The sequence below is a fragment of the Oryzias latipes genome, chromosome 22 (assembly GCF_053564925.1).
Source record: "Oryzias latipes strain Hd-rR chromosome 22, Olatipes_Hd-rR_3.1".
Classification (NCBI taxonomy): domain Eukaryota; kingdom Metazoa; phylum Chordata; class Actinopteri; order Beloniformes; family Adrianichthyidae; genus Oryzias; species Oryzias latipes.
The window spans coordinates 2,340,359-2,357,658 of record NC_136258.1 but is presented as its reverse complement, the minus strand read 5'-3'; the positions used below and the strand labels follow the sequence as shown (position 1 = coordinate 2,357,658).

The following is a 17,300-nucleotide window of genomic DNA, read 5'->3' as shown; positions in this document are numbered from 1 at the left end:
TGGAAAAGCGCTATATGAGGATACACCATTTACCATTTAAATTACACGATAAACATGAGTACAGTGTTGCCCCGCTTATTTGCATTCTCTCTATTCGCGCTTTCACGCATTTGTGGATTTGTTTTAGTCCTGTGACTCTTCCGGTTCATCACAAAAACTCAGATAGCCTAAGACGTTTGTATGAGACTTTCACGTCGGAAGAAGGTGCTGCGGGGGAGGGGGGGGGGGGGGGAGATGAAGAACGCCGCCCCGTCAGCTTCCTTGCTGGCTGCCAAGGAATATTTCCACCATTCATGAACACTACCAACCGAAGTTTGTGTCCTCCGACTCCAAAGCTGCAGAAAACATCCTCATACACTGAGGAAGATAACAGAGGAGGATAATTATCATCCTGATCAGGTGTTTAATATGGATGAAACCGGTCTCTTCTGGAAGAAGATGCCCTCTCGCACTGAACTGATGAAGGAGGAGCCACAGGCTCCTGGTTTTAAGGCACAGAGGGACAGAGAGACACTCCTTTGTGTTATAAAGTACGCTACGGTTAAAGTCTATTGAATAAAGTTTTTTTTTTTTTTTTTTTTAATCTGTATGTTGAGCTATAAAATAGAATGGTTTTTAATGAGTAGGGATTGTGAATTCTGCGGATTCGGAGAGAATACTGCCCAAAAAGCCAGAATGAGCCAAATGCTGTTTTTAATCTGTAGTCTCATGACCTTTAACATATATTAAATATACATGAATGTACATTAAAGACCCAATAAAGACCATAAAAACTGTGTTTTAGTCAAACTGTATTAGTGTTATACTTGTTTCTGAGTGGAGAATTCTACTGTCTGTTGAAGGAATAGTCATTTTAAAATGTCATCACGTAAAGCTGTTGAGTGGGCAGAAATGACCTTTTGTCCACAGCCAAACTCCAGACTCGCTCTATAAATCAGTATGTTTGCCGGAGAGTGTTATCATTGATGTCTTCCATCTCGTCTCTCAGTCAACATGCGGCAGCTCAGCTGACCGTTTATGAAGTTCACTCTGATTGTGCCAGCCAGCATCTGTCAAGAAATGATTTGCATCCAGTGTATCATCACACAACACTGTCCTGTCTGGTGTCAAACACACACATACAAGCTCAAAAACCAAAAAAAAAAAAAAAAACATTAAATAAAAATCCTGGAAATTGTTTGTACAGTGGGTTTTTTCCCATTTTCTTTCTAGAATCTGCTTGTAAAAACCCTGGAATTTTGTGTGTTGTTGATTGTTTTCAAGATGAAGTAGAAAGTGTGACACCAACACGACCTTCTATACACAAACAGAGTTAGATGAGCTTGAAATCAGTGTGTGCAAACGCATGAGCTCATTAGAGTTGTGTTGTAAAAACTGAGAAACAGTGTCGTCCTGATACGTCTGCACACGCACACACGCACACACACACACACATATATCATTCTGCAAATGAGATAGTTCTCTTTGTTGTGTTGGAGGCCATGATTGTGTTGATAGTGTTATATTTATAGACATGTTTAGTCGTAAAAAGGCACAAACTGCTAATCAGACGTAAAAGTTGATATTATTGTGTCTCCTTTCATCACGGTTAATGCTTTAGAGGTGACCCTGCTATGTTGCACTTGCAGCAAAAGGTTAGCAGCATAGATTTGTTGCAGATGAAAGTTCTTGTTAGCAGAATGCAAAGCACCGTGTGATTTTTGCCTTCTGGGATACTAGATTGCCTAAGGCTTTGTATTTGCATTTTTCTGGTTTTGAAAATCAAACAGTGGAAAATGCTGGCAGAGAGCACATTACAGCTGAATTAAAAGCATAGTTCTAGCCTTTTCAGATGGAAATGTGTTTGCAACACAGAAACGATTTCACAAGTGTCATTAAAGGAATTGCATATGTGAACTTGTATCCCCTAAAGTTTGTGCATGGGGGTTCAAGGCTTGGTTAATTTGATTCAGGTTTAAAACAATTTAAGTAGCATATGTTTGTTGTGGGAATTAAAATAAAACAACATGAACGTATTCAATTGTGCATTGTCTTAAATCCCCTAATAGTTTATAAAAAATATTTTTACACCAAGTCTTTTTATTGGTATTTCAACTTTAAACAGAGGGTACAATCATTAAGTTTGACAAAGTATACAAAACCGATCCCCTCACACCCTCCCCTTACTGCACCACTCTTTCAAATTGCAAATAATTTGTAAAATATACATCGTCAAAATAAATAAACCTCTCAATTGCACATTTCTAAAATACAGAGTCAATCATCAAATATTCTAACAGCAGTGACGTCTAACTTCTTCATATAATTTAAGAAAGGATTCCAAGTGGAATAAAAATCTTGTGTACAACCTCTAGCAGAGAAGCCAATTTTCTCCAAAACCAAATACTGTAAGAAATCATTTATCCACATCTTTAACCTTGGAGGAAAGTCATCCTTCCATTTGAGAAGAATAAGTCTCCTAGCAATTAAGGTCCCAAAGATAATTATGTTTTGTGCTTTGTGGTTGAGATTAAGATCATGTGGGATTACACCAAATATTGCAGAAATGACAGAAGGCTTTATAGGCCTTTGTAAAACATCTGAAAATACTTTAAATATTGAATGCCAAAAGTGACTTAGTTTTGCACAGGACCAAAACATATGTGAGGTAGTGGCCGTTGATTGTTTACATCGATCACAAATTGGATTAATATCTGGAATGAATTTTGTAAATCTTGCTTTAGACCAATGGAGTCTATGTACAATTTTAAATTGAGTAATCCTGTGACGTGAACAAATTGAGGAAGAGTATATTCTGTCTAGAGCTTTTCCCATATCTTCTCAGTGATATTTAAGCCTAAATCCTCTTCCCATTGGGTTTTTAGCAATATTAGAGGTGTCTTTTGATTTGCATTGTATGTGTTTAGCAAGTAGTAAATGTTCCCAATTGTTCCCCTGACGTTTAGGTTAAGTTTCAAAATGGAGTCTAGAAGTGAGTCTGGTGGGCAGGACGGGAAATGAGGGAATGAAGTTGAAATAAAGCTTCGAATTTGAAGGTATCTAAAGAAATGGGAGCGGGGGATATTATATTTAATTACAAGTTGCTCAAAGGATGCAAACATACCATCAATGAATAGGTCCTCAAATGAAACAATGCCTTCATGCTCCATTCCCAAAAAGCTTTATCTGTAGTCGTATAAAAAATGTTTTAATAAAAACTTCAATTCAATTTCTGTTCATGGCCCACTGTTTTGTATTCAGTACAGCAAACAAAGTTGTAGAATCCTTAATTTTTACAAATTAAGGAAATTCTGATCAGACTTTTTCAACCCTCTATATCAGAGATGAGCAAACTCTTAGCCTCATTGGTCACAAAAGGATCCATAATTGTTCAGAAAGAGCAGATCAGTGGTTTCTGTAAGACAAAGAAACATCATGGAATCTGGATGAAAACTTGTTTTCAGTTTGACCAAAAATGAATTTATATGTTTTATTTTAGGGCCAATTGCATCGATGTGTCGATGTCCCTCAGGAAAAAAAAGCAAATTAGAGAAATGCTGCATTCATGTGGCGTTGGAAGGATCGGAAGAATGACTTGGAAAACCCACATGAACGTCAGAAAAACAAGAATGCAGAATAACTTTCTGCACTTAACCCTTGTGCTATCTTGTGGGGTCCAGATGACCCCACTCCCAACGTTATCGTGCCTCCAAGGCACGTCTTTTTTCTTCACTGATTTGTGATCTTCACTGGTTTGCATGGATTACATGAAATCTTTCCATTTTTGTCACGGTAGGGAGAACACGTCAATGTAAGGGTGGGGTCATCTGGACCCCACAAGATAGCACAAGGGTTATGGGTCAATGTACTTGTAGTGCTCCATCTATTGGAAGATGTCGAAAATACAGGCAAAACAAAACATTGAGAAGGATCATCAATATTATTTAATTACATTTGGTGGGGCAGAGTGAATAGTTTTACAGGCACCACCCCTACTCTAAATGCTAAAAAAAAAAAAAAAATGTCGCCATCTGAAATGACCTTAAAAAGAAGCCACATTCACTCCTTGTTCCAATGTTTTGTTTATGCGGCAATGTATGGCTGTAATGAGCTGTAAAAGACAATGATGACTGTAAAGTGTATGAAACCTCATTTGCAACCAGATTACCTGAAAATGTGAAAGAATGAGTGGACTCAACAAATCTGTGTGGTTGGAATGAGCATCCAGCTAAACGACAACTTGACCTTTTCCACACAGGATGTTGTTTTTTTGGCCTCTTTTCGGATCAAACTACTGTGTCTATATGTGAGCTTTAGGAAAATCATCTGCTGAGGAGATCAAGAATGATAGGAGCAGCAGATGGTACATATGTACAAAGAACAGCTTTACATTTAGGATATGTTTCAGTTTTTTCATTTCACTGTCAGAACAGTAGATGTAATGGTATTATATTTTCTCATTTAATATGTGTTTTGGATTTAGGAAAAATGTTTTTTTTTGTGTGTCAAAGATATACAGTCATGCGGCAGTTACTGGGTCAGCTGGTTGTAATCGTTTGATGCAACATCTTTCTGTGAAAACTACAATCTGCTGGAGGTGTGCATAGGAGTAAAATAGGCTCACTTTCACGGTCAGTGCACTCAGAGTGTTGTTTCCGACCCTGCATAGCTTGGTTTAATGAGCATGCACCAGGAGTAGAACAACACCCCAGAACTGACTGCTGCCCCCCCCCCCCAGTGTACACACAGAAATGACCTTATAGCTCATGTTGCTTTCAGGTGCCTAATTGTCTGTGTTGGTCTCTCTTCAACAGCTGGAATGACACAGGGACGGGCAAAAACAGATCAGTGGCTCTTTTAATCCCATGTGAAGTGGCTCCATAGCATTCTTTATCTGCGGAAAGAAATATCAGATTACAGCTGGCCTTAGCCCCCCCTCTTGAAATCTCACAGCTGCCATAAGAGGCTTTACTACTAAATAGAGGCGGGTGAATGGGGGGATAATTTAATGAAACATTAGGCAAGAGCACTCGGCAGTCTTTTCTAATAAATTGCTTTTCGTCCTGCCAAGTTCGGCTCAGTTTGCCTTGAGGCAAGGCTGAAGGAAGAAGAATTTTGTGATACCTGTGCCTCCACTTCAGACAAGCCAATTGCAGATTTCTGTGAACCTTCTGCACGGCGGATGACGCGCGGAGGCAAGCTGTTGACTTTCAACGAGCCGGAGCAGAAGGCACACTTCCTCTTAGCCACAGCCACCTACCTGCATAAACAGGTGGCTGCTGGGTTGAACCTTTTCGTTGCCAATTGCTGGGTCAGAGAAACCCGGCCTTGTTAAGGTGCTGGCAGGACTGAAGAGAGCGTTTTCATAGACTCATAAAGCCGGTTCACCCCTCATTGCCTCAGTGCTGTTCCTAAGCTCTGGCTTTAAAGCTGGCCAGAGTAAGCCCTGAATTAGCTTAATGAGATTTCCAGGCACACAACTTAGCTTCACGTGGAGAGAAAGTCACAAACAAGCACTTGGGCCAATGTGATGATTGTACTCTGCATTCAGTTTCAAAGACATGGAATGATTTGTGATTGAGCGAGCTGGCTGTTTCAGGGCCGTGCACGTCTCTGTTCATGCAGGGGCCACATTTTCATGCCACCGTGGCTCCGTCTTTTTAGGATTAATCAGATGTAACCACCATGAAACAAGTGCTGGACTTAATCCACCAGAGTCCGTGTAGAATTTAACATTCTAATGAAACCCATCTATTAAAAACGTACTAAATTTACCATTAGAGCAGAAAAAATCTGACGTTATTTGGAGAGAAAAAATCTGTATTGTTGTAAATGCAATCCCAGTATCTATATCTATATATTTAATATCTAACACTAAAGAAGCTGCAGAATGATTTCATTTACCTGCTGTTTATTAGCGCGTTCTGCACTTTTGCAGTGAGCAGGTAGTGATGAAGTCTGATGACGAAAGGTCATATATATGTCTGTTAGCTTTTTAATGAGGCAGTCAGTTTCAGTTTTCACATTTATAGTAAATATGAGGGTTTAGTAACAAATATTTAATAATAAAGAGCTGTTATTAGAAACACTGCTGTTTATTTGTAATTGTAAAATATTGAATTAGACTCAACATTAACTTTAAGCTGGCTCTGAATACTTTTCAAACTAAATAGCTCGGCATGGAAGTAACAACACGTAAATAGCCAGTAGGTACCATATAAAAACCAAGTGTGTACAACATAAACAGCTGCAGTTAGCAGAAAAAAGGCTGGATTGAATGCTGTTTAACCCCTTTGCTTGAACTAGATTTAAAAGAAAGACAGATTTATCTCCACAGATAATCCCTGGATCAGGGGTATGTGAGAAACAATTTAAAGAATAATCAGTCCTAAGGATGGTAAAGGGTCTATGTCAAACACACTGGTAATATGGTAAATGGCGTAGACTATATTATATTTGTTAAATATGTTTACTATATTCCTCGAAGTCACACACACATTCACACACTGGTGGCGGCTCCACTGCCGAACACTGGCGCCAACCTCCCACCAGAGGCAAGGTGGGGTTCAATGTCTTGCCCAAGGACACTTCAACGTATAGGCGTGCAAGGCAGAAATCAAACCTGCAATCTTGCAATCATGGGTTGACCGCCCTGCCGCTGCACCACAGCCACCCACAATATAATATATTACCTTTGCTATGCTAAAGATCAAATTTTAATGAACTATTAATTATTTTCACAGCCAATTTTTCAACCCAGAAGTGAGATGACTCGATCTCTGAGGCTCCGCCTTTCGCTCCTTGTGGGTGCCGCCCATTTCATGACGTCAAGCTAGAGTCGGCCTTGGATGCGTGTGTGTGTTTTTCCGCCTACGAAAACAAACAAATCCGAAATTAGGCAAAGATGGATGTGCATATTGTGCATATGAAAGGAAAGCATTTAGCCAGTCACCGCTAGCTCAGCAGAAAGTGTGTGTTAGCCTGGGGGCGGTGCTGGCAGCGCAGACTCTTCCTGGAAGGGGCGGTTCCTCACTTGTTTCCGAGAGCTCGTGAGAACCCGGTCGTTTTTCTGGGGTGGGACAGGCTGGTGCTTAGAGCGCAGGTTTTTAGAGGAATACTCACAAATGCGTAAACAGATCAAAATACCACTTTAGGATTGTTTTTCGTGAGGGATGACTTTTATAACTAACTTCAAAGCTAAAAGAAATGATAATGGACGATATAGACCTTTTAAAAAAATCCAAATGTTTAGTGGTAGGACGACTGATCCCAAAATATTGCATTTCTTTTTAAAATCTAAATTAAAACAAGAAAATTCCTATAGAAATCATATTTCTTTTGTTTTTTTTCCCATATATCTTGCTTTTACCAACTTATGCAGTTAAACAGTTTACAAGCAGATACATTAAGGCTGAGTTCCCTCCATATTCATAATATCTGGACTCTTCACAAAATGTCCTTTATCTTCCATAAAGCTTTATTTTGTTTTGGATAAACTTATCTTGTCATGAAATAGCTTTTTTCTTTTTGGTTAATTTTTTTTGATGACAGTCAAGGTTGTACACCAAGGAGAAGCAGTGTCACTTGATACAGCTCAGATCTCTTCTAAAATCATGTTTGTTTTCATTCTGTTATCTGCTACAGACCTAAAAAGGCCTACATCGTGCAAAATCTACTTTTTGAGCTTTTCAGTGTATTATAATATCCTTTCCTTACAAAGAACAAACCCAAAGTGGTATTTTGATCCGTTCACTCATCTCTGAGTATTCCTCTAAAAACCTGCTCTCTGAGCACCAGCTCCACAAAAAAGGAGCGGTTTCTCACATCGTGACATAGACAAGTGGGAACAGGAAGAGCCTGCACTGCCAGCACCGCCCCCAGGCTAAGACAAACACCCACTTTCCCCATGGAGCTGGCTGTGATTAGCAAAACGGTTTCCTTTGCACAATGTGCACATCCCTCTGCAAAAGTTTGGACGTTTGTTTCCGTGGGCAAAACGCAGACGTCATGAAATGGGCGACACCCACAAGGAGCAAAAGGTGGTGCCTCAGAGATTGAGTCGTCTCACTTCTGCAAAGGAAAACCAGGAAAACCAGGAAAACCAGGAGAGCAGCCCCCCCGGCGCGGCGGGGGGGCTGCTCTCCTGGTTGGGCTGGGGCGGCGCTCTCTTTCCCTCCATGCTTCCCTGGCCTCTGGCTCTGGGGGCCTTGCGGCGGCCCTGCTGGCCCTGGCCTGGGTGGCGGGCTTGGTCGCCCGGGCGGCGGTTGTTCCCTGCCGGTTCCCGTGTGGCGTTGGGGGAATTCTGGCTGCCGCTGCTGCTGCGGCGGGGGTCTGGGTGTGGGGGTGGCTGGGCGCTCCTCCTCCTTCTTTTCACGTTCCACCATCCATTTTAGAAGAACATAAAACCTCACCTGAGCACTGGTGTTAGCTCACCTTTGCACTAAAAGCTTGCATGACTGAATGACTGAAATATTTCACACTAGTTGGTTTTAAGGCATAAGTATGCGTGTGAAAACACTATCTGTTTTGTGTACATGTCGACAGGTGGACATTTTTGCAGCTAGCAGGTGTGTTTATAACATTTGAGTGTGTGTGTGGACGGGCCCCGCCCTTTTTGTACTGCATTTGAACCTTACCATAATAATTAACAACCAGTAAACCTGTCTGCTCTATGCTGCTTCATGGTCTTATCCCCCTTCCCCTCCTATTATCACCCCCTACCCCCCCCCCCTCTCTCTAGCGTCCCTCTCTCTTCTTCCCCTCTTTCCTTTTCCGTCCGGTCCAACACCAAAGATTTTCAGACATGATTGAAATTAATAAAGTTTGGCCTCAATTACAAAAGTGGTTTATTCAGACATACCTTTGGTTTGTCTGAAGATTAATAACCCCTCTTGTTAAAGCAAAATATGTCCAACACAAGAGGCCCTCAGCTCTCGTCTGTCTGCCCAGCTGTTGGACAGGACAAGTTAAAAAAAAAAAAAAAAGAAAATGAGTTGCAAAAATAATTATTATTTTATTTAAAAAAATGTTCGTTAGTGTGCCAAATAAAAGCATGATATTGGCCTTTGAAAGGCTCACACATTAAAGAGCCCTGAAAGACCCACCCTCATGAAAATCAGGTTTTTGGTGTTTTTAACATGTTCTCCTGGCATTTTTCTCAAGGTTGGAGGACGTATATACAGAAACGTAAATCTAAAATTGCATTTTGAGTATTTCTTTCTTGAAATTGTTTTAAATGACGAGCAGATGAAAAAATACTGTTTGAAAAAATCTTATTAGTGACGTAGAAAATATGCTGGGCGAGCCACAAGCTCCCTACTCTGCTCCTTTCTGATGGATCCACCTTCAGACAATAGATCCATCCATGGCTCAAAGCTGTACGGCTGGAAAGCTTCAAGATTGCTGACAATTATTGTTGCTCCGGGAATGTCAGTTTGGGGTGTGAGGGGCTGTAAGATGGCAGAAGAGCTCATAAACGAGAGCTCTTAGCCACACGCCTACAACCCAGAGGTGAATTCCTAATGAACTACTACCACCCTGCAGAAACTATGTCCTAGAAAACGACACAGGATTTTGATTTAGGCTAAAAACAGCGAAACAATAATTAATAGACCACATGAAACACTGAAAATATATCAATAGATCTTTATTTACTTTTTATTTAAGTCTCTAACAGGAACATCTCTTTTTCCATCTTTCCTTTTTTGTTCTACAGTTCTTTACCTGAATTCCATCTTAGCCAGAAGACTTCAACTCCATGGGTAGAGAGGCACTTTAAGCACTCACAGCTTGAAGTAAAGAGCAAAAAACTTGCCCAAAAACCGGGAATTGTGGGTTAAAGACCCTCCGGCCTTTAGCTTTGCTCTTGTGACTTGACCTGACAAACTGTTTCAGCTTCTGCTTGCGGTAACGTTTGCACCCTGAAGATGTGCTCTAAGCTCAAATGTGTTTTCTGCAAATCTCTTAATGTGTGATATAAATGAGTACACATGGCTTTTTGTCTGGAACTGCTGACGAGCAGAACATGGAAATCACATTATACCCCGCATGAGTCATTGTCAGCGGGCTTGGCTGGCTGTAGAGACAAGCACAAAAATCCCCACCCCAGCCCTCCCCTCCATGGCAGCAGTTTGGAACTTGTACCTTTGATCAAGACGGCCCAGCTATGTGGTAAAACCATAATCTGCTGTTTCTGTTCCACTTCGAAGCTCAGCAGTGTGTTCACGACATGGTATAGGATTGATTCTGACTAACCTAAGAACTTTCTCTATATATCGTATCCAGAGGTATTTTAGGAGATTGACCTGCTCACAAATCTTTAATCATCTATCCAGTCACTGACGCAGCCTCCTTTCAGTCTACTCACAGATGTATTTTGACGTCAGCTGCTTATGGGTGACAGCAGAGTGAGGCTGAGAGGGACTTTGCCTCAGTTTATCACGCTCACTGAGTGGTCTGTTGGAGTGCTGGCCACGAAGCCCTTATGACCGTATGAACATTGATACTCAAAGCACTCTCAAGGGGGAGGGTGTGATTGATGGAAATATATTTAATACATACAATAGAAATTATTAAAACATTTTCCTTTATTTTCCAACATTTGTCAGGCAAATAAGAAAGCTAGCAAGTATTAGAAGAAGCTTAACTACGAGGCAAATCTGCTTTGTAAAGCTTGTCTAAGTGCCGTTTAGCATTGTAAAGTGCTAGTCAATGTGGCAACGCTCATAACCCTGGTGCTGTCTTAGGGTCCAGAGGACCCCCCCCTTCCATTGACGTGTTCTCCCTACCATGACAAAGGTGGACAAAGGTGGAAAGATTTCATGTAATCCATGGACACCAGTGAAGATCACAAATCATTGAAGAAAAAAGGTTCAGAGCACTGTCTAGTGGGTCTAGATGACCCAACTCCTAACGTTAACGTGCCAAGAAGTAGTGGGGTCATCTGGACCCCACAAGATGGCACAACGGTTATTAATGAACGTTATCCTGGGACACGTCTTTCATCTTCAGTGTATCTTTTCATTTTAAGAAATGATCTAGACCAGAGGTGTCCAAACTTTTTGCAGAGAGGGTCAGATTTTCCAAAATGTCTGAGGGCCAATCATTTGGCCTGAAATGATCTGAAGCCTTAAATTAGCATCAAATGCAAATTAACTATTTAATGACATTATTGTTTTGCAAAGGAATACTTTTTATTTCTTCACATAGAACAGAAACACATCTAAATACAATATTACCCAAATTTCTGTTGATTTCAAACTTAAAGACCAGAAATAGTTCGCCACAGGTTAACAACAGCTACAACGGCAAGCACAATCATGAAATCAGAAATCATACTTGTAAGAAAGTGCTGGCGGCCGCCTATTTTTGATTTTATGACAGGAGCCTTTCAGGCCCGTAGAAATTTGATCAGGCGCTGCATTTGACCCACGCACCAGACTTTGGACACGCCTTACCAAGACCTTTCCCACCCAAAAGCACATATATCATGGAAAATCAATTTTTTGAGCTTTTGATTGTATTATAATGATAATTGCTCACAAAAAAGAACCCTATAGCGGTATTTTGATCTATTTACACATTTGTGAGTATTCCTGTAAAAACCTACTCTCTGAGCACCAGCCCCTCACAACCCATGAAAACAAGTGGGTGCACACATTGCGGCGTCACAAATTACGTTTAGTGTGCTAAAGGTAATATATGATCATATATATGGATGTAAGTTACACTTAAAGGCTTCAGAAAAGCATAATATAGGCCCTTTTAATGTGTTAACACATATTTACTAAAATCATAGTCACGTGCAAAAGTGGAAATCTGACAGTTCTATGGTTAAAGAAATAAGTGAATGCATCCATGACAGCTTTTACCAGCATGCGCCTCATCCAGAGAAAGATAAGACCACCTACTGTTCGCAGCACTAAGTTTGTAGCTCTTTCCACTTCAGGGAAAATAGGCAAAAGACAAAACATCAGCCAAACATGAGCTTTGCACGCATTTGTTTTTCTAATTCTGCTGGCTTTCAGATTTTCTTTCAAGTGTTCTGGCATTCTCAGAGTTGTTGTCCGTTGTCAGAGGGGTAAATGGGCGGTTCTAGAAGCTTCGTGTCACATCTAGCATTTGGTTTTTGTTCTCAAAAAAACTTTTTTTTTTTTTGCCAAACACATATTTCTGCAACAAAGACTTTTTTTTTGCTGTAGTGAAATAATCTTGTTAAAGGGGCAAAAACCTCTGGAAATTAAGGGAAACTAATGAAGACATGGTATATGCTTTCATTTGTTTTTTGCTGTTGTTTATTTATGTGTTTGTTCTGTCATTTAGTTCAATGATCTTTGAATTTTGTAATTTTGAAGGCAGTAATATTCAACAGGTCAAAATCCCAGGAGCTCAGTCATTATGAATACTTAAAAGATGTCAATTATTCTCTGAAATGCACCACAATGAAATCCTAAATTGTTGGAACAAAAGCCTGCCACTAGAAATGATAAGAAAAAGACAGAAGCTGGTGAATTCAAGTTTTAATAACATCATCCTTAAATCCACATCCTCGCTGAAGCTAAAGTATCATGATGGCGTGATGATGGGTTTCATCTTGGCGTAAGCCTTTTTGCAGCCACAGATGATGAGGTGTGTTGCCATGAGCTGATCCAGACCTGCCAATACAAATATTTGTCCATGGAGCCCCAGTGGACCCAGCAATCAGATATGGAGCTACTTGTTCCAGCAGAATCCCCAAATCTTTTCTGTTGAGACCGGAAAAAGAAGTATTTCCTCCATTTGAAGGTGGTTCTCTATGGACAGTTTAACGTGTTGCATGCATGGCTTTCTGACTTAAGCTAACTTCCTTTTTTTGGGGATTATTGGATTGGATAGAGGCGGATGATTCCCTGTGGCGACCCCTATAGGGAGCAGCCAAAAGCCAAAGAAGAAGATTAGTGGTGGTAGAACAAGAGTTTGAAGTAGCAAACTGCAAACCTGATTAAGCTGCAGGTTACTGAGGTCAGGCTCGGGCAGAGAAAAGAGGCGTTGTCATTAAAAGGTGACCTGATGTCAAAGTAACATCCATGTTAAAGCGCCGATGCAAACCGTCATCGTGGAAAATGTTATTCTAAGAAGATCCCTCCAGGCACTTTTTGGGGTATTACTCAAGTATATATTTTTACTTGAAATTAATCTACCACCAAAAAATGGTGGTAGATTAATTAATAGTAACAAACTAATGAATAGTTACAAACTAAAAAAAAATATTATTTACATTATGTTATTCAACTTATCCTGAATGGTGGAATTATATTTATATTTCATTATATTATATCCTCTTTTGTTGAATTCAATATCTGTGATTTTCTAACCTTTAAGTCGTAGTTTTTATTGAATTTACCTAAAAAAAATGACGACTATGGCTGCACAATAAATCACAAATTAATTGTTATCGGGATATCAAGCTGTGTAATACACATATCGCAAAAGTCAACAAAAATTGGGATAAATGGTAACTTTGAATGCGCCAAAACAATCTTATGGCAGTTTGAAGTATTTAACGAACCAAATAAACCCCTTTATGCGTTTGACCAATCGGATGGACTCTTTAGGGGTCATTTGGAGTGTATTTTAAGTTAGATTAAATTAAACTGTTGCAGTTTAATAGAAATGATGTATTTAGTTATTTTCACAAGTTACATCGTCAAGATATGTTTTAAATAAATATATAAAAAGAACAGAATTTTTCAACATATAAAACCAACTTATTATAGCTTACCTTATATAAATATACAAATATTTATTTTCTATGGTCATGCCGATATAATTACATCAAAGACTGGGGTCACAAACCATAGCATTGTCCAGTGTGTAAAATGTCAGTTTGATGTCAATAAGAGGTAGTGCCGCTAATAAAAGATTTGAAAAACCAAAGGTTAACTACAATATCTAACATGTACAAAAACTTTAACATCCGAAAACTTTTTTCTTTCTTTTCACTTCTTTCTTTGAACCTTTTCCCTTTTAATGTCAAAAGGCTTTTCTACGGTGGCCCTGAAGTGCAAATTACACCAACAAACCACTTGGAATCACATTTTGGCTTTTGGAATTTTGGTTTATTTTTCAAAATGTATTATTTTTCTTTTTTTCCCTGTTGTTTGGATCTTTAATATGTTTTCGTGTTGAGTGACTTTTTTGATGTGACGTAAACTTCAGGGCCACCGTACATTGCAGCTCTGACGTCCATCTATTGCCTTTTTGATTTCAAACTAAAACGCATTTCCTCAGTTTCTGTTTTGTTAGGAACAGAAACATTTATTTATTGAGAAATGCAAAGGCAGCTTAAAAAGGGTTTGTAGAAATGAAACTATATTCATTTTAAACACCTTTAAACAGTAGCTACATTGGGAATTAAAGACTTTCTGTCATTGTTCCATTCATATTGGAACGACACAGGAAATATTAAAAAGCATCCAGATGTTTCCAAGTCGCTCAGCTCCTAATGATCGTCTGCTCTCTGTCATTCATCCCCGAATCCCTGCAGGTGGAGGAGTGAAGGGAATAGGTGGAGAAGCTCTTCCTCATCACGCAGACGCTGACACATCCATCCGTGGGAGGGAGAGGAAGACTTGGAATTGTTTGCTGCTTTCAGGAGCAATTCAAGGTCAGTGCTCACAAACGAAAAAAACAGTGAAGATGCAATCAGACAGACTTCCTACTTTTCTGTTGGCTGTTTGTAAGAAGAAGTCAAAAAGAAAGATTACCAAACACATTCTGGAGTACTTACTTTACTTTACTCTCCACTCAACGTATTTCAACTTTAGTCTTTAACTGTTTTTTTCGCTTTAACCTATGCTTTTGTCCTCTTTTTGCAATGCCATTCCTCTTCCGGTTTCTGCTTTTGTTTAGTTCTGCATCTTTACCTCTTTTTCATCTCTAATATTCTCTTTCTATTTCTCCTTCTTTCTGTTTATTTAGGATTTATGATTGTTTTACTTATATAATATCTCCTCTTTTGCCAGTTTCTTTCCTTCCCTTTATCCCTGCGGGCTAAGCCTCTCATTGATGTTTTTTCTTGTTTTACTTCTGTCTGCTTTTCTTTGTCTCCCTCCTCTTGTTTTGCCTCTCTTTCCATCTTCTGTTGCAACTCTTTGTACTTTGTTTTATTTTTATTTATCCATCATCTCAATAATTTATCTACTTTATCATCTTCGCTGCCTTTCCATCACAGCCGCTTTCTTCTGTACTCCCACCGTCTTCCTCTCTCATCTAGTTTCTTCACATACTTTTGTCCTTTATTCCCCTGAAATATGTGTTATATCCAAAGAAAACAATAATCATTCCTTCCAAACCAACACGGTGGCCAGAGATGTTTTTATTCTTTTTTTTCCTGTGAGGTCGACACACTGAGAGGAACCTTTTTTTTTTTTTTTAATTACTTCCCTATAGATCTCTGCCTTACAGAGAAACTGGGTCAATTGCATTAGCAGAGACACTTCCATTTAGTACCAGTCTAAGACAGTGCAGCCTGCGCTGCTGCATTTACTGTTGCTGCGACTTTGGAAAAGAAGACTTTAATTGGAAGGGTGTGTGGCTTTTCTGTGAGTGTTGACATGAGCTTTTAAAGTGTCAGTCATGGTAAGATCATGTGAAGGGAATGCTCCCCTGCTCCTCGCGTGCCGTCAGCAGGGCAGCCGCACATGCTCTGTGTTGTGACAGAGCACCAGGCACAGTTGCTCTTAGGTGAAACATAAATAGAAAAGTGTTTCTCCTTTCTTCCAGGTTTCATTCGAAATCCTTGTTTTCACTGTCAGAAGCGTCAGGCAGCCATCTTTTTTCAAACTCAGAGTTGTCGATTCCCTGAACCCTCCTGCATTCGTCTGCTTCTAATCTTCTCACATCTTTTACTATATTATTTTTTAATGACTTTACTCTTTTCTTCCAACTCCTTTTTTCCTTTTCCAAGTATTTTGCTCCCCTTGCCTTCCTGTCATCTCGACTTCTTCTCCGCCCGTTCGGGCCCCTCGTTCTGTGCTCAGGATGTTTCCTTTTTCTGCTTTGCTTCCTGATGACGGTGGACAGCTCTCAGAAAAACAATGATAACTGCAGAGGAGGTCAACATTCCCAAAGGAACGTTGTGTGCCACACATTCCGTGTAGAATATTTCTCTCTAATGGCTTTGCTGGTTGAAGATAGTATCTGTTTTTACAAATCTGGAGAATCCAAGGACATGGTGAAAGACGGGCAGCAGAGCAGAAAACACTGGAAGATTTTAAATATCAGAAATTCACAGCGTTTATAGGAACCTATATTAGACTCAGAAAGGATTTGGTTTGGTGTTGTCATGCGTTGCTTCTGCCGGATGGTTCATGATGGTGTGAGCATCTAGTTTGTGTGCTAAGTCACAGAGTTTACCCAGATAGAAAACAGGAAAACACACCGTTCAGCTTCCACTTCTCTCAGAATTTTTGTCTTTTAGTTAAACTGGACCAATTTCTCTGGAGAAAAGGAAATCTAAACGTTAATCAATCAGAACTTCCTAGAATTGCTGTCATTTATTGTCAAAAAAAGAACCGAGAATTTACCTTATTTTCATTTCCATAAGGCACATTAGATTATGAGGTGTAGTGTCAATGAATGGTCAGTTTTTGAACTTTTGTGATAAAAGAGCGCACCAAAGTATAATGCTCATTTTAAGAGACAAAAATGTCAGAGATGAGTCCATCAGTCAGTCAGACTTTACTAACGTGTTTGTGACTCACTACACATTTGCCATATTCATAACTCTGTTAGCATACATTCACAATACCCGTAATAATTACCAACCTTGCTTGCAACTCGTGAAAAAAAAACTATTACGGCTAAAACAAACATGACTATGCTGACTCCCGACTTTATTTTTTTTTTACGTGTTACTAACACATTCCAATAATGCTACACATTAGCCACGTTAGCTGCGTTAGCATATTCACAAAACTCCCATCAGGGTAGTGATGGGAATTCCAGCTTTTCTTAGAGATCCAGCTCTTTTGGATCAGTTCAGTATAAAGAACCGGCTCTTTCTGCTCCCAAAAAAGGCTTTTTATGTTGTTTTATTGCTTTATTTGATTTATTATCAACACCCATATAATAGTATGCACAAAACGAATAACTCATGTAAAACATGTGCTTTTATTCAAGTGAATGATATGAATACATACCGGTAATAATAGTATATATATTATTAGTCCTTTCAGACAATACTTTTAAAATGAAAGACAAAAAAAAAATCATTTCAACTTTTAACTACTGACAAATAACATTTTAGATTTTCTTTTTTAAACAAATTTGAGGCAAAACAA

General features: G+C 39.4%; 1 protein-coding gene across 2 annotated transcripts in view; it reads left to right on the top strand.

Annotated features, from left to right (window-relative positions):
• The window catches only part of LOC101169650 (leucine-rich repeat and fibronectin type-III domain-containing protein 2), a 198,633-nt gene that overhangs the window by 48,990 nt on the left and 132,343 nt on the right, over positions 1-17,300 (top strand). For both annotated transcript variants that reach the window (XM_078940534.1, XM_004082825.5), the window contains exon 2: positions 14,504-14,623. The gene's annotated coding sequence lies outside the window, so the exon portion shown is untranslated. The remainder of the gene's footprint in view (positions 1-14,503; positions 14,624-17,300) is intronic.